The sequence below is a fragment of the Lissotriton vulgaris genome, chromosome 5 (assembly GCF_964263255.1).
Source record: "Lissotriton vulgaris chromosome 5, aLisVul1.2, whole genome shotgun sequence".
Lineage (NCBI taxonomy): Eukaryota > Metazoa > Chordata > Amphibia > Caudata > Salamandridae > Lissotriton > Lissotriton vulgaris.
Window position 1 is genome coordinate 707440555 of NC_141693.1, and position 22788 is coordinate 707463342.

The 22788-nt window shown below is 41.2% G+C and overlaps 1 protein-coding gene across 1 annotated transcript in view; it reads right to left on the reverse strand.

Annotated features, from left to right (window-relative positions):
• LOC147711417 (polycystin-2-like protein 1) overlaps positions 1–22788 on the reverse strand; it is a 3079390-nt gene that overhangs the window by 2750995 nt on the left and 305607 nt on the right.

The following is a 22788-nucleotide window of genomic DNA, read 5'->3' on the forward strand; positions in this document are numbered from 1 at the left end:
ATAATACATAGGTGCTGTCCCACATGCTGTAGTGAAACGTGTGTTGTTCGTGAGAGAATAATGGGTGTTCAAAAAAGCTAGAACACTAGTGTTTAACCAATGCGAAAACAGTAGTTGAAGCCCAGTGGTTGGGCACTGACCTTAATGCATGGAATCTGTCGTTCACGGTGTTTAGCTGTGAAAAGGTAAACGAAATCGTGTTGGTAAAGCATAACGTGACAAAGGTGTCTCGTTGCTGGATATGAAATACCGATCGTGTCTTACCGGGGTAATGGTGCCGCGGTGCTTCCCTCGCTAATCTCGGCGTGCAGCGCTCTATCCGTAAGCGCTCTATGGTATATGAACCATTCAATGGCAACGTGTGTTACCATGGTTCCCGGGCGTAAGCGGGCGGCGCTCTACATACTCTATGGTGTGGAAACACTATGGTAACGGCGTTTGTTTACGTAAGATACAAGCGTAAACATCAAAAACGGACTACATGTCAATCGGTAAAACAAGTGCATGTAGTTTGCAGTTGGCGTGTTTTAAGGGAAAAAAACATGTGGGGTGTGAAGGTAAAAAATAATATGGTTGACAAATGTATGTACATAGCAAAACGTGCGCAAAGTATCTTATTGCAGAAGATCTTAAGGCATGGTCATGTATTACGAGCTGAACAAATGTAAGATAAACATGTAATCCATATAGTACATCAGTGTTTGAAATCTCAAATTTATAAGTAGCAATGAAGATCCAGCCTTTCATTGAGTCCTTTGGGCTGTAGGGTGCATAGGTAGTCTATCCAGAAGATTTCTCTGCGTAATAAGTGGCTGTTGTTATCTCGGCCCGGCAGGGTTGCCACTTTTTCGAGTATACAGAATTTGAGTTGGCTTACGTTGTGCTTGGCCTCATTAAAGTGTGCTGCTATAGTAGATTTGTCATTTTTCAACTGAATGTTGCTTTTATGTTCTACGATTCTGGTCTTTATTTTTCTTTGAGTTTTGCCTACGTATGAGAGGCCACAGGGGCATCTCAGCAAGTAAATGACATTTGAAGTGTCGCATGTGCCAGATACTTTCAGTTTTATTGGCGACCCTTTGGTAGGATGATTTATAGTATTTCCTTTAATGATTGTGGAGCAGTTACCACAGTTATGGCATGGTAAAGTCCCTTTGTGTGTGCCATGTTCTATTGGTTTCGTTTCTTTTACCAATTCTTTCAAATTCTTTGTTCTTTCATAAGCAAAGATAGGTTGATGTTTGAATAAGTTTTTGAAATCTTCCTCTAGTGCAAGCATAGGCCAATGTGTTTTGATGGATTTTTTGATCATAGGGCTATTTGTAGAGTACTTGGATACAAATACAGATCTCTGTTCATCAATTTTCTCTTTAGGTTTTAATAGATGATCTCTTTGTAATTTTTCAGCTCTCTGAGAGGCAGAATCCAAGATGGCTTGGGGGTATCCTCTTTTTCTAAATGTTTCCAACATATCTTCTTTGTGTTTGTGGTACAATTCTTTTGTAGATGCAATTCTTTTTATTCTTAGTAATTGTGAAAAAGGTAAATGCTGCTTTAGTGGGGTTTGGTGAAAACTTTTAAAGTGGAGTAGGTTGTTTCTGTCAGTTCTCTTGGTAAATATGGACGTTGTTATATTGCCATTCTCATAGGTTAGTTGTACATCCAAAAATGATAAGGACTCTTTGTCTATGGTAAAGGTGAATTGTATTCTTTCATCGATCTGATTCAGTTGATCTAATTCATTGATTAAATTTTCTTTACTTCCCTTCCATAACACAAAAATGTCATCAATGTATCTCTTATAGAGTATTAGGTTGCTGGTCCATCCTTCATTGTTAAGTATATGGTCTAGTTCATAACGATGCATGAACATATTTGCATAGGTTGGCGCGGCACAATTGCCCATAGAAGTGCCCGACATTTGTATGTAGAAATGATTTTCCCATTCAAAATAGCTATGATATAGCGTAAAGTGTAATAAATCCATCAATAGTATTTTGAGTGCTTCTGGTTTGTTCTCATGTACGAGAAAACTCTCCACGGCAGATATGTCTAAATCATGCGGTATGGATGTGTATAATGATTTCACATCTATGCTTGCCATGATCATGTCTGTGGTAAAGTTGCTTTTTTCTGCCTCCATAATATTAAGAAAGTGTGTAGTATCCTTAATATATGTTGAACTGTTTTGAACCATATTTTGTAGATGTTTGTCCAGATATTTTCCAACTGGTTCATGGATGGATCCAACCGTAGATACGATGGGTCTTAGCGGTGGTAGTTTTTCATGCTTATGAATCTTGGGTGTCATGTATATGTATGGAGTTGCGGGATTGTTTTTTATGAGGAATTCTTTCTCTTTGAGACCTATGGTACCTTGGTCAACTGCGTTCTGTATTATGGTGGTTAGGATTTTGATGAATTCTTTTGTAGGATCTGAATTAATGCGGGTGTACATGTTAGGATCTTGAACATGTTTTTGTACATTTTCTTTGTAGTAGCTTGTGTCCATTATCACCAATGCCCCACCTTTGTCTGCTTGTCTTATGGTGATTTGTTGGTTATTAGCTAAATTTCTTAGGATTTGCTTTTCTTTTTGCGACATGTTGGAGTGTTTTGATCTAGGTTTTTTTAATATTTCTTCAAGTTCCGTCAATATGACTTTTTCGAATGCGTCCAAAACTTTGTGGCTCACTGGAGCTATGAACTTACTTTTGGTTCTTAAACCCATGAGGGTGTTTTCTTGGTTTTGTGTGGTGGTTACTGTAGGTTCTATCACGTTAGTGAAAAAGTGTCTTAGTCTTAATGCTCTGAGAAATTTGTATACACAAACCTTTGTCTCTAGTAGGTTAGAGTGGTACGTAGGAACATATGAGGATCCTTTCTGTAATGTCTGTAGTTCTTGGTTACTCATTTGGTGCTGGGATATATTTATGACAAGGCTTTCTGACTCCTTGTGCTTTTGGCAACTGGAGCGCTTTCTGTTTGTACGTTTGCTCCTCCTGGTTCTATTTCCTGTCCAATGCCTACCTTTAAAAAAGGTGCCGGTGTTTGTTGGGCACTTGACGTGCTGGCTGTTTGTTTGTCAGTTGTTAAGGTTGATTGTGTTTTATGTAGGTCTTTGGATTGCCCTGGTTTAGGTCTCCTATTGTCCCAGTGAGGACGTCTTTGTTGCGAATCGTCAGAGGATGTATCATCTGTGGATTTGTCAGTATTGAGTCTCTGTTGTCGCCTTTTTGCATATATATCAGCCCATGTATACACTTCACCCAATCGGTAATCTGTGGTGTCTCTTTTAAATTTTCTCAGTTTTCTGTCATTTATTTCTTTGGTGTATTCGTCCAATTTTTTTCATGTGGGGCAGCACCTATGTATTATGTTGTTATTTTAACAGCTTTTTTCTACAGAGATTGTTTCATTTAGGTACTAACTAAGACCTATGATTAATGTTTCTAGATTTAATGGAAGTCCCCTGAGGAAGGGTGATACGCTTGAAATGCTTTGGGCAATACTAGCATCATAAAAAATTATTTGAGACATGGAATATGTTGAACAGTCATGAAAACAATGATATGTTTCTAAACAAAACTCTACCACAAATAAATGAATTATTGAATATCCGAGAAAAATTGTATGCAAATTTATGAAAGTTTGGAAAGGAGTGCATGAATGGAATGCATTTTGTGTAACAGGATACATACTCTTATGTTGATATACCTTAATCTTGGAAGCCCAGCAAGATTACCATTCATTGCACCAACGACAGTGTTACATTTACAAAGTGACAAAATTCAAAACAACCACTAGGAGTGCGGGACCCACAACAAACTGTTTGTATCTATAATCCTCTGAGCTAAGAGGCTCCCTGCACCACCAGAAATGCAATTTGCGGACATCGCACACACAACAGAACAAAGGGCAGAAACGCTAGCATTTACCGAGGATGACACTAGTCGTATCTACTCCCTTATAGAAGAAACAGAAGACATATGTCCTGGCACTGGTTCTAAAGAAACAAACATAAAACAACTTCTGTACATATCAAAACGTATCGTAAATCAAAAACTTAATGCGAGTACTTTGATAAAGTATCACAAGGCACAAAGAATACCTCGAGGTTTGAGAATATCCTTAAAATCTACATTATGCAAAAATAACGCAAGGTTCACAGAACGATGGCATGCTATTTTAAATAAATGTTCATTGGACTTAATTCTACTGATCATCGAAGAGTTCGCGAAATTAATTGAGGAATTGACAAAAGAAGTTGCACAAACAAAAGACGAATTGAATAAATTAGTAACAAAAGAGGAATGGGATCAAATTTTGGCAGATACTAACAAAAAATTGGACGAATACACCAAAGAAATAAATGACAGAAAACGGAGAAAATTTAAAAGAGACACCACAGATTACCGATTGGGTGAAGTGTATACATGGGCTGATATATATGCAAAAAGGCGACAACAGAGACCCAATACTGACAAATCCACAGATGATACATCCTCTGACGATTCGCAACAAAGACGTCCTCACTGGGACAATAGGAGACCTAAACCAGGGCAATCCAAAGACCTACATAAAACACAATCAACCTTAACAACTGACAAACAAACAGCCAGCACGTCAAGTGCCCAACAAACACCAGCACCTTTTTTAGAGGTAGGCATTGGACAGGAAATAGAACCAGGAGGAGCAAACGTACAAACAGAAAGCGCTCCAGTTGCCAAAAGCACAAGGAGTCAGAAAGCCTTGTCATAAATATATCCCAGCACCAAATGAGTAACCAAGAACTACAGACATTACAGAAAGGATCCTCATATGTTCCTACGTACCACTCTAACCTACTAGAGACAAAAGTTTGTGTATACAAATTTCTCAGAGCATTAAGACTAAGACACTTTTTCACTAACGTGATAGAACCTACAGTAACCACCACACAAAACCAAGAAAACACCCTCATGGGTTTAAGAACCAAAAGTAAGTTCATAGCTCCAGTGAGCCACAAAGTTTTGGACGCATTCGAAAAAGTCATATTGACGGAACTTGAAGAAATATTCAAAAAACCTAGATCAAAACACTCCAACATGTCGCAAAAAGAAAAGCAAATCCTAAGAAATTTAGCTAATAACCAATAAATCACCATAAGACAAGCAGACAAAGGTGGGGCATTGGTGATAATGGACACAAGCTACTACAAAGAAAATGTACAAAAACATGTTCAAGATCCTAACATGTACACCCGCATTAATTCAGATCCTACAAAAGAATTCATCAAAATCCTAACCACCATAATACAGAACGCAGTTGACCAAGGTACCATAGGTCTCAAAGAGAAAGAATACCTCATAAAAAACAATCCCGCAACTCCATACATATACATGACACCCAAGATTCATAAGCATGATAAACTACCACCGCTAAGACCCATCGTATCTACGGTTGGATCCATCCATGAACCAGTTGGAAAATATCTGGACAAACATCTACAAAATATGGTTCAAAACAGTTCAACATATATTAAGGATACTACACACTTTCTTAATATTATGGAGGCAGAAAAAAGCAACTTTACCACAGACATGATCATGGCAAGCATAGATGTGAAATCATTATACACATCCATACCGCATGATTTAGGCATATCTGCCGTGGAGAGTTTTCTCGTACATGAGAACAAACCAGAAGCACTCAAAATACTATTGATGGATTTATTACACTTTACGCTATATCATAGCTATTTTGAATGGGAAAATCATTTCTACATACAAATGTCGGGCACTTCTATGGGCAATTGTGCCGCGCCAACCTATGCAAATATGTTCATGCATCGTTATGAACTAGACCATATACTTAACAATGAAGGATGGACCAGCAACCTAATACTCTATAAGAGATACATTGATGACGTTTTTGTGTTATGGAAGGGAAGTAAAGAAAATTTAATCAATGAATTAGATCAACTGAATCAGATCGATGAAAGAATACAATTCACCTTTACCATAGACAAAGAGTCCTTATCATTTTTGGATGTACAACTAACCTATGAGAATGGCAATATAACAACGTCCATATTTACCAAGAGAACTGACAGAAACTACCTACTCCACTTTAAAAGTTTTCACCAAACCCCACTAAAGCAGCATTTACCCTTTTCACAATTACTAAGAATAAAAAGAATTGCATCTACAAAAGAATTGTACCACAAACACAAAGAAGATATGTTGGAAAAATTTAGAAAAAGAGGATACCCCCAAGCCATCTTGGATTCTGCCTCTCAGAGAGCTGAAAAATTACAAAGAGATCATCTATTAAAACCTAAAGAGAAAATTGATGAACAGAGATCTGTATTTGTATCCAAGTACTCTACAAATAGCCCTATGATCAAAAAATCCATCAAAACACATTGGCCTATGCTTGCACTAGAGGAAGATTTCAAAAATGTATTCAAACATCAACCTATCTTTGCTTATGAAAGAACAAAGAATTTGAAAGAATTGGTAAAAGAAACGAAACCAATAGAACATGGCACACACAAAGGGACTTTACCATGCCATAACTGTGGTAACTGCTCCGCAATCATTAAAGGAAATACTATAAATCATCCTACCAAAGGGTCGCCAATAAAACTGAAAGTATCTGGCACATGCGACACTTCAAATGTCATTTACTTGCTGAGATGCCCCTGTGGCCTCTCATACGTAGGCAAAACTTAAAGAAAAATAAAGACCAGAATCGTAGAACATAAAAGCAACATTCGGTTGAAAAATGACAAATCTACTATAGCAGCACACTTTAATGAGGCCAAGCACAACGTAAGCCAACTCAAATTCTGTATACTCGAAAAAGTGGCAACCCTGCCGGGCCGAGATAACAACAGCCACTTATTACGCAGAGAAATCTTCTGGATAGACTACCTATGTACCCTACAGCCCAAAGGACTCAATGAAAGGCTGGATCTTCATTGCTACTTATAAATTTGAGATTTCAAACACTGATGTACTATATGGATTACATGTTTATCTTACATTTGTTCAGCTCGTAATACATGACCATGCCTTAAGATCTTCTGCAATAAGATACTTTGCGCACGTTTTGCTATGTACATACATTTGTCAACCATATTATTTTTTACCTTCACACCCCACATGTTTTTTTCCCTTAAAACACGCCAACTGCAAACTACATGCACTTGTTTTACCGATTGACATGTAGTCCGTTTTTGATGTTTACGCTTGTATCTTACGTAAACAAACGCCGTTACCATAGTGTTTCCACACCATAGAGTATGTAGAGCGCCGCCCGCTTACGCCCGGGAACCATGGTAACACACGTTGCCATTGAATGGTTCATATACCATAGAGCGCTTACGGATAGAGCGCTGCACGCCGAGATTAGCGAGGGAAGCACCGCGGCACCATTACCCCGGTAAGACACGATCGGTATTTCATATCCAGCAACGAGACACCTTTGTCACGTTATGCTTTACCAACACGATTTCGTTTACCTTTTCACAGCTAAACACCGTGAACGACAGATTCCATGCATTAAGGTCAGTGCCCAACCACTGGGCTTCAACTACTGTTTTCGCATTGGTTAAACACTAGTGTTCTAGCTTTTTTGAACACCCATTATTCTCTCACGAACAACACACGTTTCACTACAGCATGTGGGGCAGCACCTATGTATTATGTTGTTATTTTAACAGCTTTTTTCTACAGAGATTGTTTCATTTAGGTACTAACTAAGACCTATGATTAATGTTTCTAGATTTAATGGAAGTCCCCTGAGAAGGGCGATACGCTTGAAATGCATTGGGCAATACTAGCATCATAAAAAATTATTTGAGACATGGAATATGTTGAACAGTCATGAAAACAATGATATGTTTCTAAACAAAACTCTACCACAAATAAATGAATTATTGAATATCCGAGAAAAATTGTATGCAAATTTATGAAAGTTTGGAAAGGAGTGCATGAATGGAATGCATCTTGTGTAACAGGATACATACTCTTATGTATATATCCTTATCAACCCTCCCACCCCATGATGAACTGCAACGTCCTTTTGTGCTAGGTTGTCATTTCCGAGGTCTGATGCTGGACCTAATATAGCTCTTCCTTGTCCCTCCTTTCATTTATAGTGATTCAGAAGCAAGCCAGAGGAGTGGAACGGGTGATCCCTGTTGGCACCGCGTATAGCGATGTTATATGAGAGATGTGAGGTAGTGTCTTCCCAAGAGGATTGGGATATCTGGAAAGGGAAAGTAGGAGGTGAAGAGCAGTGGTTGGAGGTTACATCTGAAGATGCAAGAATAGCTGGAAATGGTGCTGCAAGGTCTGCATGTACAATGGCCAGTGAGGGTGACTTGGGGGAGGGTAGGTCAGAGATGGTGTATAATGTGCAATATCTGCTGGTGGTAGCACCCCTACTCTCTCAGTGGGCAGGGGCAGATGAATTGGTGGGTTGTATGGACTTTGATTATGAGGAGGATAGCATGGAGGAGGACTAGGTCTTGGGCAGTGATGTGATTGATAAGGCGTATCAGGGGAGGTGGCAAAAAGGGGCCAGAGGGTCCATGGGTGGTGGTGGGTGGGTTTGTTAATCAGTGTCCACTTAGTGTTTTACAGGCTTAAGACACAAATCCACTGACACCAGGTCGACGGGCAGGTGATTTATACTGTTACGGTAGCAGACTACGGAGCGGGCACTGACTTTAATGCCAGGTAAGGATGTAAGGGCGACTTTGTCTGCCCCGGTTATGTTGTCAATTGGGGTGGAGGCTGGGAATGGAAAGGAGTAAACTACATGTCTGCAGATGTACTGTTAAGTTAAGGACACTGTTGGGCACGGAGGAAAACAGGTCTGCTACAAAAAGGTACACAAAAAGTGTCTGCACAAAGGGACGGAGCATCTTGTACACAAACCGGTAAGTAAGCACGAGAACAACAAGGAGACATGGCTTAGACATGAGAACTGATGCTGTGGTTTGTGGTGTGACCCTAATGAGACATTAGGGACATCCCCTTGGGCACACCTTTTTTTTCCTCCCTTGAAATCAGAGGATTCCACACGTTTTACACTTCCTTGGTAAAGCAATTTTATTTTATTTTATTTTTTTAGGTGATTTGTTTTCAACATCTTATGAGTATTTCAAAGCAAATTTCTCATCTTTTCCACATCAGTGACAATCATTCCTTTTTGATCCAATGCATTTCGGGCGCGATCACATCGCCCTTCATCAGGGAATCAGTACTATAAAAACACAGAATAATGAAAATAATTAAAATAATGAAAATAATTAAGATAATGTTCCAGAGTTACGGTGTATCATCTGTGTGTTTGTTTGCAAACTGTGGGTCACCCAGTGTGTGTGCCATGTTTTACACCTATTCCCTTTATCTGCCCGTGTTTCTATTCAATGGCCCATGCTTTCACTTACGTGCCACTGTTCTTCACTAAACCGTCATTGCCTGAAAGACACCAATATCATAAAACGTATAAGCTATATGCTCTGACCAGATTTGTAGCTGCCTACGTAACATTAACGACCTGAGAAGTTATTCCCAGTTCTAGAAGAAACTGACCTGATACTCGCTGTCTTGGTGTTTCGTTCCGCGTTCTCCCTTCCACCATTATGGGCGGTTGTCATGGTTACTAACATGCCGCTCGCCTATACGCTGTTGTTCCGCTCACGTGATCATGGAGCGGAACGAGATACTTCTGTGAATACTTCGCGTGGGACAGACGACTCGCCTCTATTTTATATGTTCAACATCATAAATCTATTGTAGAGGATACTGGTTTGTCTAGATAATATGTACACCAAAAAAACACCAAGGCATAATTCTAATTAAATACGATAGCCCTCAACAAAAACTTTTCTACTAGTGAATCGAACCCCTGTATACCAAGTGACCAGAATTACCGGCTCTACTCGGTGAGCTACGGTATAAGTGCGGTGTGTGATGTGAGATTGGCCAATGCAATTACCTTTGATAAACTCTGGATACTGAAAAAAATACTTGTTCAAATACAAATGATAGCACATCATAGTCTGTCATATCGCAGGCCTCCTATCCTTAGTAAGGAAAACAAGAACACATGTTTCTGAGTTCAATTACAAGTAACATGAAAATTCACTCCGTTCATTTAGCCCATTCGGGCTTTGAGTACACAGTCTATGTATCCAATAGTTCTCTCGTTGTAACATATGTTTGGTGTTATCTCTTCCCTCTGTTCTTTCTACTACTTCCAAAACCATGTAGTGTAATTGGGAAATGTTATGTTTCGCCTCCATAAAATGGGTGGCTACTGTGGATTTAGTGTTTCTCAACCGTATGTTTGACTTATGTTCTGTCAATCGTGTCTTTATGCTTCTTTCCGTTTTGCCAATGTATAGTTTCCCACACGGGCATTTCAGTGCGTAAATAACATTCTTGGTATTGCATGTCGCGTTGACTCTGATCTTAATATTGTTACCTTTCATAGGGTGGTTAATGGTGTTGCCTCTAATGATGCTGTTACAACTTCCACAACTTAGACACAGCTTTGTTCCTTTGAATACTTTAGTTTCAGGTTTCCGGTGTTTCAGAATTTCTCCAACATTTTGAGCTCGAGTGTGAGCGAATATGGGGACTTGATCAAAAGTTTGTTGAAAGTCAGGTTCAAACTTTAACATTTTCCAGTGTTTGATGATAATTCTTTTAAAATTGTGACTTTGTGTAGAGTATTTTGAGACCGCTACTATGCGTGCTTCCTCATGTTTGTTGGACGGTTCAAGAAGGTCTTTTCTTTCCATATTATCCACTCTTCCTCTTGCTTTATCAATGATTGCTTTGGGGTAACCTCTATCCGTAAACCTTGTGGCCATTTCCTCCAATGCAGTTTTCACCTTTGTGTTGTCTGATGTAATCCTTTTAACTCTCGTCATTTGGGAGTATGGTAGATGCTGTTTTAAACTGGGTTGGTGAAAGCTTGTGAAGTGTAACAGGTTGTTTCTGCCTGTTTCTTTTCAATATATATTTGTTTCAAAGCCTTTATTGGTGATGGTGATTCTCACATCCAAAAAGGTTACTTTAGAGTCCGAAATATCCCAAGTCAGTTGTATGCGACTGTCCTCTTTGTTGAATTCACATAGGGCTGTTTCCAAGAGAAGTTTTGAAGATTTCCACAATATAAAAATGTTGTCTATATAGCGAACCATAAATTTGAGATTTTCTTTCCATATTGGTTTAGAGAAAATATTGATTTCCTCATAGTTTTGCATGAAAATATTAGCGTACACCGGTGCCGCCGAATTTCCCATAGCTGTTCCTGTGAGTTGTTGATACCACTGATCTCCATATTTAAAATAGCTTTGATACAACGTGAATGTCATTAGTTCCATGAGAAAAACCTGTAAATCTTGGTTCAAATCAGTGTTCAGTAGGGCTCTTTCAATTGACTCCATTCCAAGGTAATGTGGTATTGATGTGTAAAGAGACCGAACGTCTGCTGTGCACATGATGATGGTTTCACTTGGGTCTATGTTGATTTTTTCAAGTTTTAGTAAAAAGTCAGTTGTGTCCTTGACATACGTTCTCATACTTCTTACTGTTGGTTGGAGGTGTCTATCAATCAATTGGCCAATGGGCTCATGTAAACTTCCTCTTGTTGACACTATAGGTCGCAGAGGTGGATCCGTCAAATTTTTGTGGATCTTCGGTATCATATAGAATACCGGACTTTTAGGATTTGGTTTCACTAAAAAGTTCTTTGTTTTGATGTTGGTGGTTCCCATTTCGTAAGCTTTGTTCACAATGGTACATAGTGTTTTTGTAAACTCCATTGTAGGGTTCCCACTTAGTTGTAAGTAGGTGTTTGTATCTGAAATATGCTCTAGAACTTTTTCTTCATACATAGAATTATTCATAATAACAAGGGCACCTCCCTTGTCAGCTTTTGTGAACCTTAAATCCGTCTTCATAGCCAGTTTCTTTAAAGTATCCAAATCCTTCTGTGTCATATTTCTTTTGGAATGTTTATCACATTTCATTTGGGATAAATCCTGTTTTACCATTTTCTCAAACAGATCCAGGTGCTTGAAAGGTGCTGGTAGTTCGTAATCCGCACAGTTGGTCATCGGGCTCTTTGTCTGAATGAGGAAGAACATGTTCAAAGAAGTGACGCAGCCTAAGTTTTCGCATGAGTTTGAAAAAGCTTACTTCTAATTCCAATGTATTGGTGTTGGTTGTTGGAACAAAAGAAGTCCCTCTCTGTAATAACTTAAGTTCATATTCACTTGGTTGGTAATCACTGATATTAATAACCAATTGATTCATGTTTGTGTTTTCTTCTTGTCTTTGTCTTTTTTCGGAATCGTGGTACTCCTCGTGTTGGGGTGTTCCTTCTCTTTGTCTTTTTCTTTTGTTTTGCAATCATTGATAAAGCAAGAGGAAGAGTGGATAATATGGAAAGAAAAGACCTTCTTGAACCGTCCAACAAACATGAGGAAGCACGCATAGTAGCGGTCTCAAAATACTCTACACAAAGTCACAATTTTAAAAGAATTATCATCAAACACTGGAAAATGTTAAAGTTTGAACCTGACTTTCAACAAACTTTTGATCAAGTCCCCATATTCGCTCACACTCGAGCTCAAAATGTTGGAGAAATTCTGAAACACCGGAAACCTGAAACTAAAGCATTCAAAGGAACAAAGCCGTGTCTAAGTTGTGGAAGTTGTAACAGCATCATTAGAGGCAACACCATTAACCACGCTATGAAAGGTAACAATATTAAGATCAGAGTCGACGCGACATGCAATACCAAGAATGTTATTTACGCACTGAAATGCCCGTGTGGGAAACTATACATTGGCAAAACGGAAAGAAGCATAAAGACACGATTGACAGAACATAAGTCAAACATACGGTTGAGAAACACTAAATCCACAGTAGCCACCCATTTTATGGAGGCGAAACACAACATTTCCCAATTACACTACATGGTTTTGGAAGTAGTAGAAAGAACAGAGGGAAGAGATAACACCAAACATATGTTACAACGAGAGAACTATTGGATACATAGACTGTGTACTCAAAGCCCGAATGGGCTAAATGAACGGAGTGAATTTTCATGTTACTTGTAATTGAACTCAGAAACATGTGTTCTTGTTTTCCTTACTAAGGATAGGAGGCCTGCGATATGACAGACTATGATGTGCTATCATTTGTATTTGAACAAGTATTTTTTTCAGTATCCAGAGTTTATCAAAGGTAATTGCATTGGCCAATCTCACATCACACACCGCACTTATACCGTAGCTCACCGAGTAGAGCCGGTAATTCTGGTCACTTGGTATACAGGGGTTCGATTCACTGGTAGAAAAGTTTTTGTTGAGGGCTATCGTATTTAATTAGAATTAGGCCTTGGTGTTTTTTTGGTTTACATATTATCTAGACAAACCAGTATCCTCTACAATAGATTTATGATGTTGAACATATAAAATAGAGGCGAGTCGTCTGTCCCACGCGAAGTATTCACAGAAGTATCTCGTTCCGCTCCATGATCACGTGAGCGGAACAACAGCGTATAGGCGAACGGCATGTTAGAGACCATGACAACCGCCCATAATGGTGGAAGGGAGAACGCGGAACGAAACGCCAAGACAGCGAGTATCAGGTCAGTTTCTTCTAGAACTGGGAATAACGTCGTTAATGTTACGTAGGCAGCTACAAATCTGGTCAGAGCATATGGCTTATACGTTTTATGATATTGGTGTCTTTCAGGCAATGATGGTTTAGTGAAGAACAGTGGCACGTAAGTGAAAGCATGGGCCATTGAATAGAAACACGGGCAGATAAAGGGAATAGGTGTAAAACATGGCACACACACTGGGTGACCCACAGTTTGCAAACAAACACACAGATGATACACCGTAACTCTGGAACATTATCTTAATTATTTTCATTATTTTAATTATTTCCATTATTCTGTGTTTTTATAGTACTGATTCCCTGATGAAGGGCGATGTGATCGCGCCCGAAATGCATTGGATCAAAAAGGAATGATTGTCACTGATGTGGAAAAGATGAGAAATTTGCTTTGAAATACTCATAAGATCTTGAAAACAAATCACCTAAAAAAATGAAATAAAAGAAAATTGCTTTACCAAGGAAGTGTAAAACGTGTGGAATCCTCTGATTTCAAGGGAGGAAAAAAAAGGTGTGCCCAAGGGGATGTCCCTAATGTCTCATTAGGGTCACACCACAGATCTGTTAATTAGGCGCCCAGGGACGTTGGCCGCCACCTACGGAGCACCCAAAAAGTATTATTAATTGTGCAAAAGGAGTTGTGCACTCATCCTACCTTTCCTAGATCTACACAACTGATGCTGTGGAACAGATTGTGATGAGAGGTAGAAATGTACGGTCAAAATAGGGGATTTCAAAGAAAGAAAGAAGTTGAAAAAAGTTGTCATACATGTGACAAAGCCACTGGGTGCACACTACAGAAAAGAAATGGCAGGAATTATATGTCAGAATGTTTTCACTGTTGCATAGTGAGCTGGAAGCTAAAGAGAGGTCTAAGGAGGGAGAATACGACCTGTTCAAACGACCTAGGGTTTCCATAACAATATAAAACTGAACAGCAGCATTTTCGCTTTTCGATAGTGTATATTTCGAAAGGATCCAGAGCAGAGTGTGGCCCTGTTTAAATAGTTGGATGTTGTAGGAAGCTGGCTCTGTATATGGTATACCACTTGGAGTTTATACCATGCACAGAGTTCAGAGATTCCCCCAGAAGTGTTCAGGGCTCAATGCAAACCCAAAATGCTCTATTTACTCCACTATTGGAGCTTTCATGGTTTCACATGCCTGAATCATTCTCCGTCGTCGAGTCGGGAGTCTCCGTTACATAAAAAAACAATGCCCAGTAGTATAGCAAACTGAATAGAGGCCTAGGCCCATTTCCCTTTTGCAACCCATAACCTTCGTTATGTAAAATAGACCGAACTTGTCCTTGAACCAATAAGATACTCCTCACCCTCTAGAACACATTTTTGAGAGAATCTTTTGCCCCTCAGATTTTCTAACGCACGTTTTGCTAGGGCGTCTCCTTTGAGCTCTGTTCAAACTCTTCAATTTCTACTCAATCTAGATTGGATTTGAGAGTTTTCTTTTTCATATTTATTTACTACCTACTATTTCTCCAACTGTTACAATGGCTGACAAGGAGAAAAAAGGTTTATTTAGAGCCTGTGCCACCTGTTCAAAGAAAAGGCACTATGCAGACAACCCCTAAAGGATTGCATCTACTGCCTTTATCCAGATCATCAAGCAAAGGATTGTAAGGTATGTCGTACCTTTTCAAATAAAACTTTGAGGGCTCGTGAAGGAAGGCTATTACTTTGTCTTCAAAAGCTTAAAGCCAGGAAGGAAGTCCTGTCTAGGGTCTTCTGACTGCAGTCCCTCTAAACCTCCCCCAAGCAAGGAAAAGGAGAGCATGGGTCATGCTTCTGGGGTAAAACATACCTAGGACTGAGGACTTCAGGGCTAGGCTCTGGCCCCCTGACTTCCCATGCCCTACTGTGAGCAAGGGCCTGGTCAAAAACAGAGGGGTTTAGTTCGATGAAGACTTGAACTTTTCTTCTCAGATAAAAAGTCTGACAGGGACTTGTTTGGGGACCCTTAAAATCTTGATGAAATTCCTACCTTTGCTGCCAGTGAGCGCTAAGGAGACGGTGGTCAGAGCAATGATTCTGTCTCGCCTAGAATCCGCTAACGCCTTGCTGGCTGGCAGTCCGGCTTACTTGACCAGGAAACTTCAAGGAGTCCAAAATGCGCCTGCCAGAATGCTACTGGGATTGCCTCGTAGGCAGAGTCCACATTCATTTACGTGCTCTGCATTGGCTCCCGGTGGAGTCTCTCATTTAATTTAAAATGCTTTCCATGGCTCACCGTGCTCTGCATGGTCTTGGCCTTATCTATTTGCAGAAGCGATTTTATAAACCCTCCCGGCACCTGCAATCATCGGATCAGCTGCTAAGGAAAAATCCTCGGTTCATCCGCCAGAGGCTTGGCGGCAACTCATTTGTTCGCAAAGCCGCCCTGGCTTGGAACCTACTACCGATGGCTCTAAGGAGTATCCATGACCCATTGCTTTTAAAAAAAAAAAAAAAAACGCTGCTGTTTACTGACATCGGAATATGGATAATTTTTAATTCTTTCTGGAGTTAGCGCCGGGACACTTTCAGTAGCTGTGCGCTGTATAAATTTAATATAACTTAACATAACAAGAGGAAAAGCTCACAGCCCACAATCACCCACTAAAGTCAAACATTCAGTCAAGAAGCCGGCCTCCACACTTACTGAGGGGACATTGGAGAAATCTACATTGTCGACAGGAGCGTCGACGAAGAAGATGGCGGCGGCGATGTAATCGGAGGCAAAACGTACGTCTAAGACTTTATCACCGTCGACGCCGAGATCTGTGGCGACTACTGCATCGACTACAATGACTACAGGTAACAATTGCGCCGTCGACTGCAATGATGACAGTAACGGCATAGTCGATGGTAGCGTTGACAACGATAATAACGTTGGTGTTTGCGATGCCGAATTTGTCGAATTTGTCGACGAGAGGAAAAAAAAACAGAAAATGGGTTCTTGCCAGGAAGAACCCATCACCAAGTAAGGTGACACCTTTGGTAACATCTCACCTGTTGGAGGAGTAAGAAGAAGTGGAGGATGATGGCGGTCCTTTTGGCTATGCTAGTAGCCCGTTGCAGTTGCAAGTAAAGTACCAAGAGGGTGACTCAGAGGACAAATATATGGGGTTTCAATGTCGTCCCCAGCAATAATACCGCCAGGAGGAGATGGCGAGTGTTCCATCTTCATTGCTAAAGGATTTGCAGTTCATGCTGGAGGATTATAAGAGACATCCTGTTTCTCATACCTCTAGAGAATTACAGGTGACTACACCTCAACCACGCTCTATACCAGGTGTGCCAGTGCGTAGGTGAGAAATTTTACCAGAGCCCTTGCCTAGATCTCCACCAGCAAGATCTCAACTAGAGCCAGTGACCACGGATGATGATGAGGAGGGAGAGATAATGGACCCTAGCAGGGAGTGGGATGATTATCTCATTTAGTCGCTTTCTTCACCTTCACCGAAACCTGTTGATTAGCCACGTGAGTACATCAGTGGTTTTCATTATCTAATGGAGAGAGCCACAGGCAGATTCACACTCACCATGACCACAGACAAAGCAGAATGTTTCTTTTACGACGTCAAGGGACCTTATCTTAGTACATTTCGGTCCCTACCGATTGTCGATCATCTATGGAAAGAGGGCCTGAAAGTCCTGGAGACACCGGCAATGGTGACTCAAGTACTTGCCAGACTGGACAAAAAATATAAGGCACCTTCGGATGCTCCAGCTTGTCTTCTAGGCCACCCCAAGCTGGACTACATCATAACCCAGGCGGCTGGGCAGAAGACCAGGAATCCGTCCGCTCCTATTGTGGAGAAGTGTGGCTCACTGGTTAGAGGAGGCAGACCTGGAAGCAGAGGTCAGCCCGGGACCAGGGTTCAATTCCTGGCTCGGCTAAAATGTCCATGGACTCGACGATTCTCGCTCCGGTGCCTACTCGATTCACGGGTTCACACTGTGTGACTCTGGGCAATAGCTTGCTTAATCTCCACAACAGTTGTAAGCAGGGGAAACCCAATAAACCCTTGTAGGCTTGGGCAACGTATAATTCAACACAAAGGGGTGCTACAAGGGATTTGTTTTTGGATCATTCAGTCTTAGTTCTGAGTTGTACCATAGTAACACTCAACTGTATCCACTGGATAACAATATTTCTTTAGATGGATAAACGAATCAGTGGAAGGTCAGAAGAAAAGCAGAGCAAAGGGATTTTTTTGTTTGAAAAAATCTTTACTGAAAACAAATTGTGGGAGATAAATGTACAAACTAATTGTAGCAATAGATCATGAACAAAGATTGAACACAATTTATCTATAGTTCATGACAAAACACATCAGCTCCTATTTAGTAAACAAAGCATAACCCAAAATGATCAATTAAATGTGGTTATGAATATGTGTTGAAAAACAACATTAGTGGAGTTGATGGAGTGTCGACGTTTCGGTCTTGGTTGCAGATGTCAAAAAGACCATCATCAGGACGAGGATGTTTCAATTGCTGAAGCAAAAACTCCCTTGAAGGAACATATTAAACGCGTTGGTCGGTGAGTTGGAACAACGATTATATGACACGCTTAATGTTCCGTGTGATCTCTTTCAAGTAATGAAGAAAACTACCGTCTCACTCGGTTACTGAGGTACAGATTTGTCACATCAGAAGAGTTGGACGTTATTTAGGACTGTTGGTGATTTCTATTAAGGTCCGGTTTGAAGGGACAGCGTCTCCTTCCTCCGTGGAACAACGTATCCTGGCTCAGTGGTCAATCAGGGATTGACCACTGAGCCAGGATACGTTGTTCCACGGAGGAAGGAGACGCTGTCCCTTCAAACCGGACCTTAATAGAAATCACCAACAGTCCTAAATAACGTCCAACTCTTCTGATGTGACAAATCTGTACCTCAGTAACCGAGTGAGACGGTAGTTTTCTTCATTACTTGAAAGAGATCACACGGAACATTAAGCGTGTCATATAATCGTTGTTCCAACTCACCGACCAACGCGTTTAATATGTTCCTTCAAGGGAGTTTTTGCTTCAGCAATTGAAACATCCTCGTCCTGATGATGGTCTTTTTGACATCTGCAACCAAGACCGAAACGTCGACACTCCATCAACTCCACTAATGTTGTTTTTCAACACATATTCATAACCACATTTAATTGATCATTTTGGGTTATGCTTTGTTTACTAAATAGGAGCTGATGTGTTTTGTCATGAACTATAGATAAATTGTGTTCAATCTTTGTTCATGATCTATTGCTACAATTAGTTTGTACATTTATCTCCCACAATTTGTTTTCAGTAAAGATTTTTTCAAACAAAAAAATCCCTTTGCTCTGCTTTTCTTCTGACCTTCCACTGATTCGTTTATCCATCTAAAGAAATATTGTTATCCAGTGGATACAGTTGAGTGTTACTATGGTACAACTCAGAACTAAGACTGAATGATCCAAAAACAAATCCCTTGTAGCACCCCTTTGTGTTGAATTAATCTCCACAACGGCCCCTCGCGGCGGGATGCCTGGCTTTCACCTTGCGGATACCCTGCCGGGGTTATCTCACAGGGGAATACCAGGACGGGTTCCCAAAGCAAGCGCTTAGAGACCAGTTGGTGATTTGCGCTATATAAATTCCTGTACATGTTTACATTACGACACCTCCTGAAAGAGAGGGTAGGAGATTGGACAATGCGGGGAAGAGGTTTTCCTCTGTCTGCCCTGTTAGTAAAAGCTTTGAATGCCCTGGCCATTCTAGGCAGGTACGATAGGCAGATGTGGTGTGACCTCTCGCCTCCTGCATTCCAGAGGCTGACAGACCAAGATTCTGCAAGAGGGAGAAAGGACTTTGGCTGAAGTCATAGATTGTGCTATGGACATCGCAACCACAGCCTTCAGATCGTTGGGAGGAGCGGCGGTCCTACGCAGACAAGGATGGCTGAGAGCAACAGCGTTCAGGCGTTCAGAGGAAAACCTTTCTTTCAATGAAGAGGGTTTATTCGGAAATCACATAGACGAGGTACTGCAAGGTATCAAATAAGATACTGATACAGTGAAATCATTAGGAACACTACAATATAGGAAAGTTCCTTTTCAAGGCTCTAAAGGTAGAGGCCAATCATCTTTCAGAGGAGGATACCAGCAGGGAAGATATTCATCTTACTCTACATCATCGCAGCCTTACCGTAAGCAGTATACGCACCGTCAGTCAGGAGGCTACACAAAATCTACTCCTAGAGGGTAGGGGAGGTAGTCATAGTCAGGGGAAAGACAACAACCATCGACAATGACAGCCTTCAGGATCCGGCTACACCTATCCCTCTTACGTCACATGTTCCCTTGGGTGGAAAGATTGCTTATTATCTCCAAAATTGGCAGTAAATAACTACGGACCAGTGAGTCCTCAACATAATTCAATTCGGACACACTCGAGAACTTCCACAAACGCCCCCTTGTACACCACCGATACATCAAGAGGTCAGGCACTTACTTCAGATGCGTTGGGAGATTTGGACAATGCTCCGAAAGGGAGCAATAGAACTGGTGCCGAACTCCCAGAGGGGAAGGGGTTTACTCACGATTTTTCCTAGTCAAGAAAAACTCTCTCCAATGGCGTCCTATTCGAGACCTCCGATCCCTAAACACCTATCTCAAAGAGCAATCTTTCAAAATGGTTTCTCTTCAGGACATCCTTCTGCTTTTAGACCCAGTAGATCCTATAACCACAAACCTACAGGATGCGTACTTTCACATCCCCATCCATCCTTCCCACAGGCAGTACCTTTGGTTCATGGTTGCCGGAGAACATTACCAATTTAAGGTACTGCAGTTCGGCCTGAAATCAGCCCCTTAGAATATTCATGAAATGCCTGGCTCCAATGGCGGTTGTTCTAAGGAAACAAACACTAAGTATTTCCTTACCTCGCTGACTTGTTGGTTAAGGCACCATCAGCAGCATCCGCCCGATCGCCAACAGCGGCTTGCGTGGATTTGTTTGCCAGGTTAGGTCTGACTTTAAACGAGGAAAAATCATCCCTTCAACCGACAAGAAACATCACCTTCTTGGGAGCGATACTGGACACAGAGGTGAACAAGGCATTTCCCCTCCAAAGAAAGGCAACTGAGTATTACACCTCTTTTCAAAGTCTTCACAAAAAGAAAGTGCCTTTCAGTATGCAAGTACAAGTCATTGCTGGGAACGATGTCATCTTGCATTCCCCTCGTACCTTGCTGCAGGTTAAGCATGCGTCCATTGCGAGAGCAGCTAGATCTACAATGGCTTCAAGCATAGGGATCCTTTGAAGACCTAGTCAAGGTAACGCCGAACATGGTTCAAGCGGCGAAATGGTGGACCTAAGAGCGGAACATCTCGCGGGGCCTTTCATTCCTCACAGAGCCAGCCCCACTGATAATTACTACACATGCGTCCCTTCCTTCAGGACCTTAAAGTCAGCAGCCGCTGGAAGTTGCATGAGCAGAAGATGCATATCAACTTATTGGAACTCAGAGCCGTCCGCTTGGCATTGCTGGCATTCCTACCAAAAATAGGATCAACTGTGTTAGTAAGAACGGACGACACAACAGCTGTGCATTACTTTAACAAACAAGGAGGAACAAGATCACTCTCCCTGTCGCAAAAGTCCCATAGAATATGAGAATGGGCACTGCAACACGAAATATCCAAAACAGCGGAACATCTCCCAGGGGACCAGAACGTCCAAGCAGATACACTCTGCAGGCTCAAATCTACCTGCCACGAATGGGAGATCGACCAAGGGGCTCTAGACAACATCTTCCAAAAATGGGGTGGGAACCAACAGTAGACCTCTTCACAACAGCAGAGAATGGGAAATGCTGGTTCTTAACAAGCTGGCTTCCCCAACGGGGATCCTGCGGGAATGCGTTTTTGATGACATGGTCAGGCGTTTTTGCTTACGCCTTTCCTACAGTTCCCCTCCTGCCATGAGCTCTTATGAAGATCAAGAAGGAGCCATGCAGGGTGATCCTGATAGCCCCATGGTGGCCCGGGCAGCACTGGTTCAGAGCTTCCTCTACTGTCGGAGGTCCATCCGATTCGCCTCTGGCCAATACAGGCGCTTCTGACTTTGTCCCAGGGACAAGTGCTACATCCAGATCCGAAATTATTGCACTTAGCGGCCTGCCTCCTGAGCACTGTAAGTTTCACCATCTAAAGATCTCAGAGGAATGCAAAGACATCCTATCAAAAGCCAGAGTGGAGAGTATGAACAAGACCCACAGAATGAAATGGAAAAGATTCTGTCTGTGGTGCCAAAGATGTAACATTCATCCTCTGAATTCGGCAGTGCATGAGATTATTCCATATATTTTACTTTTGGCTCATGCATTGATAAAGGTACATTTAGCTGCAATATCACTCACAGGAATATCACAGGAGGACTTCCTCAGGACCAACTATGTGGTCTGCAAGAGTCATCCAACAATTCATGAAAGGATTATTCCGGGTTTTTCCTCCAGTAAAGCCTCCACCACCTCTCTGGTAGTTGAACATTATTCTTTCTCAAGTAATGAAACAGCCCTTGAAGCCAATACACAGGGCAGATCTTAAATTTCTATCATGGAAAGTTGAGCTTCTCATAGCGCTCACTATAGCCAGGAGAGTGGGGGAATTACAGGCTCTCACGATTCAAGACCCTTTCTTACAATTTCAAGAGGATAGAATGATACTCAGGACTAATCCAAAATGTATTCCAAAAGTTCCAATTGACTTTCATTTAAATGAGCCACTAATGCTCAAACGGTTCTTTCCTCAACTAACAACAGCAGCGGAAAGAGCTCTCCACTTGCTGGATGTCCAACGCTGTCTCTAATCTATTTACAAAAGACAAAACCCTTCCGCAAATATTCACAACTGTTTGTTGCCTTCAGCACACCCAGGAATGGCTTCCCTTATCAAAAAGAGGAATTGTCAGATGGATTTCCAGTGCGATAGAGTATTGTCATCAGACAGCTGGAAAGCCTTTAAATGCACAAGTTTGTGCCCATTCGACAAGAGCAGTGTCCACCTCCACTGCTTTGTTTGCGGGAGTACCGATCCAGGATATCTGCAGGTC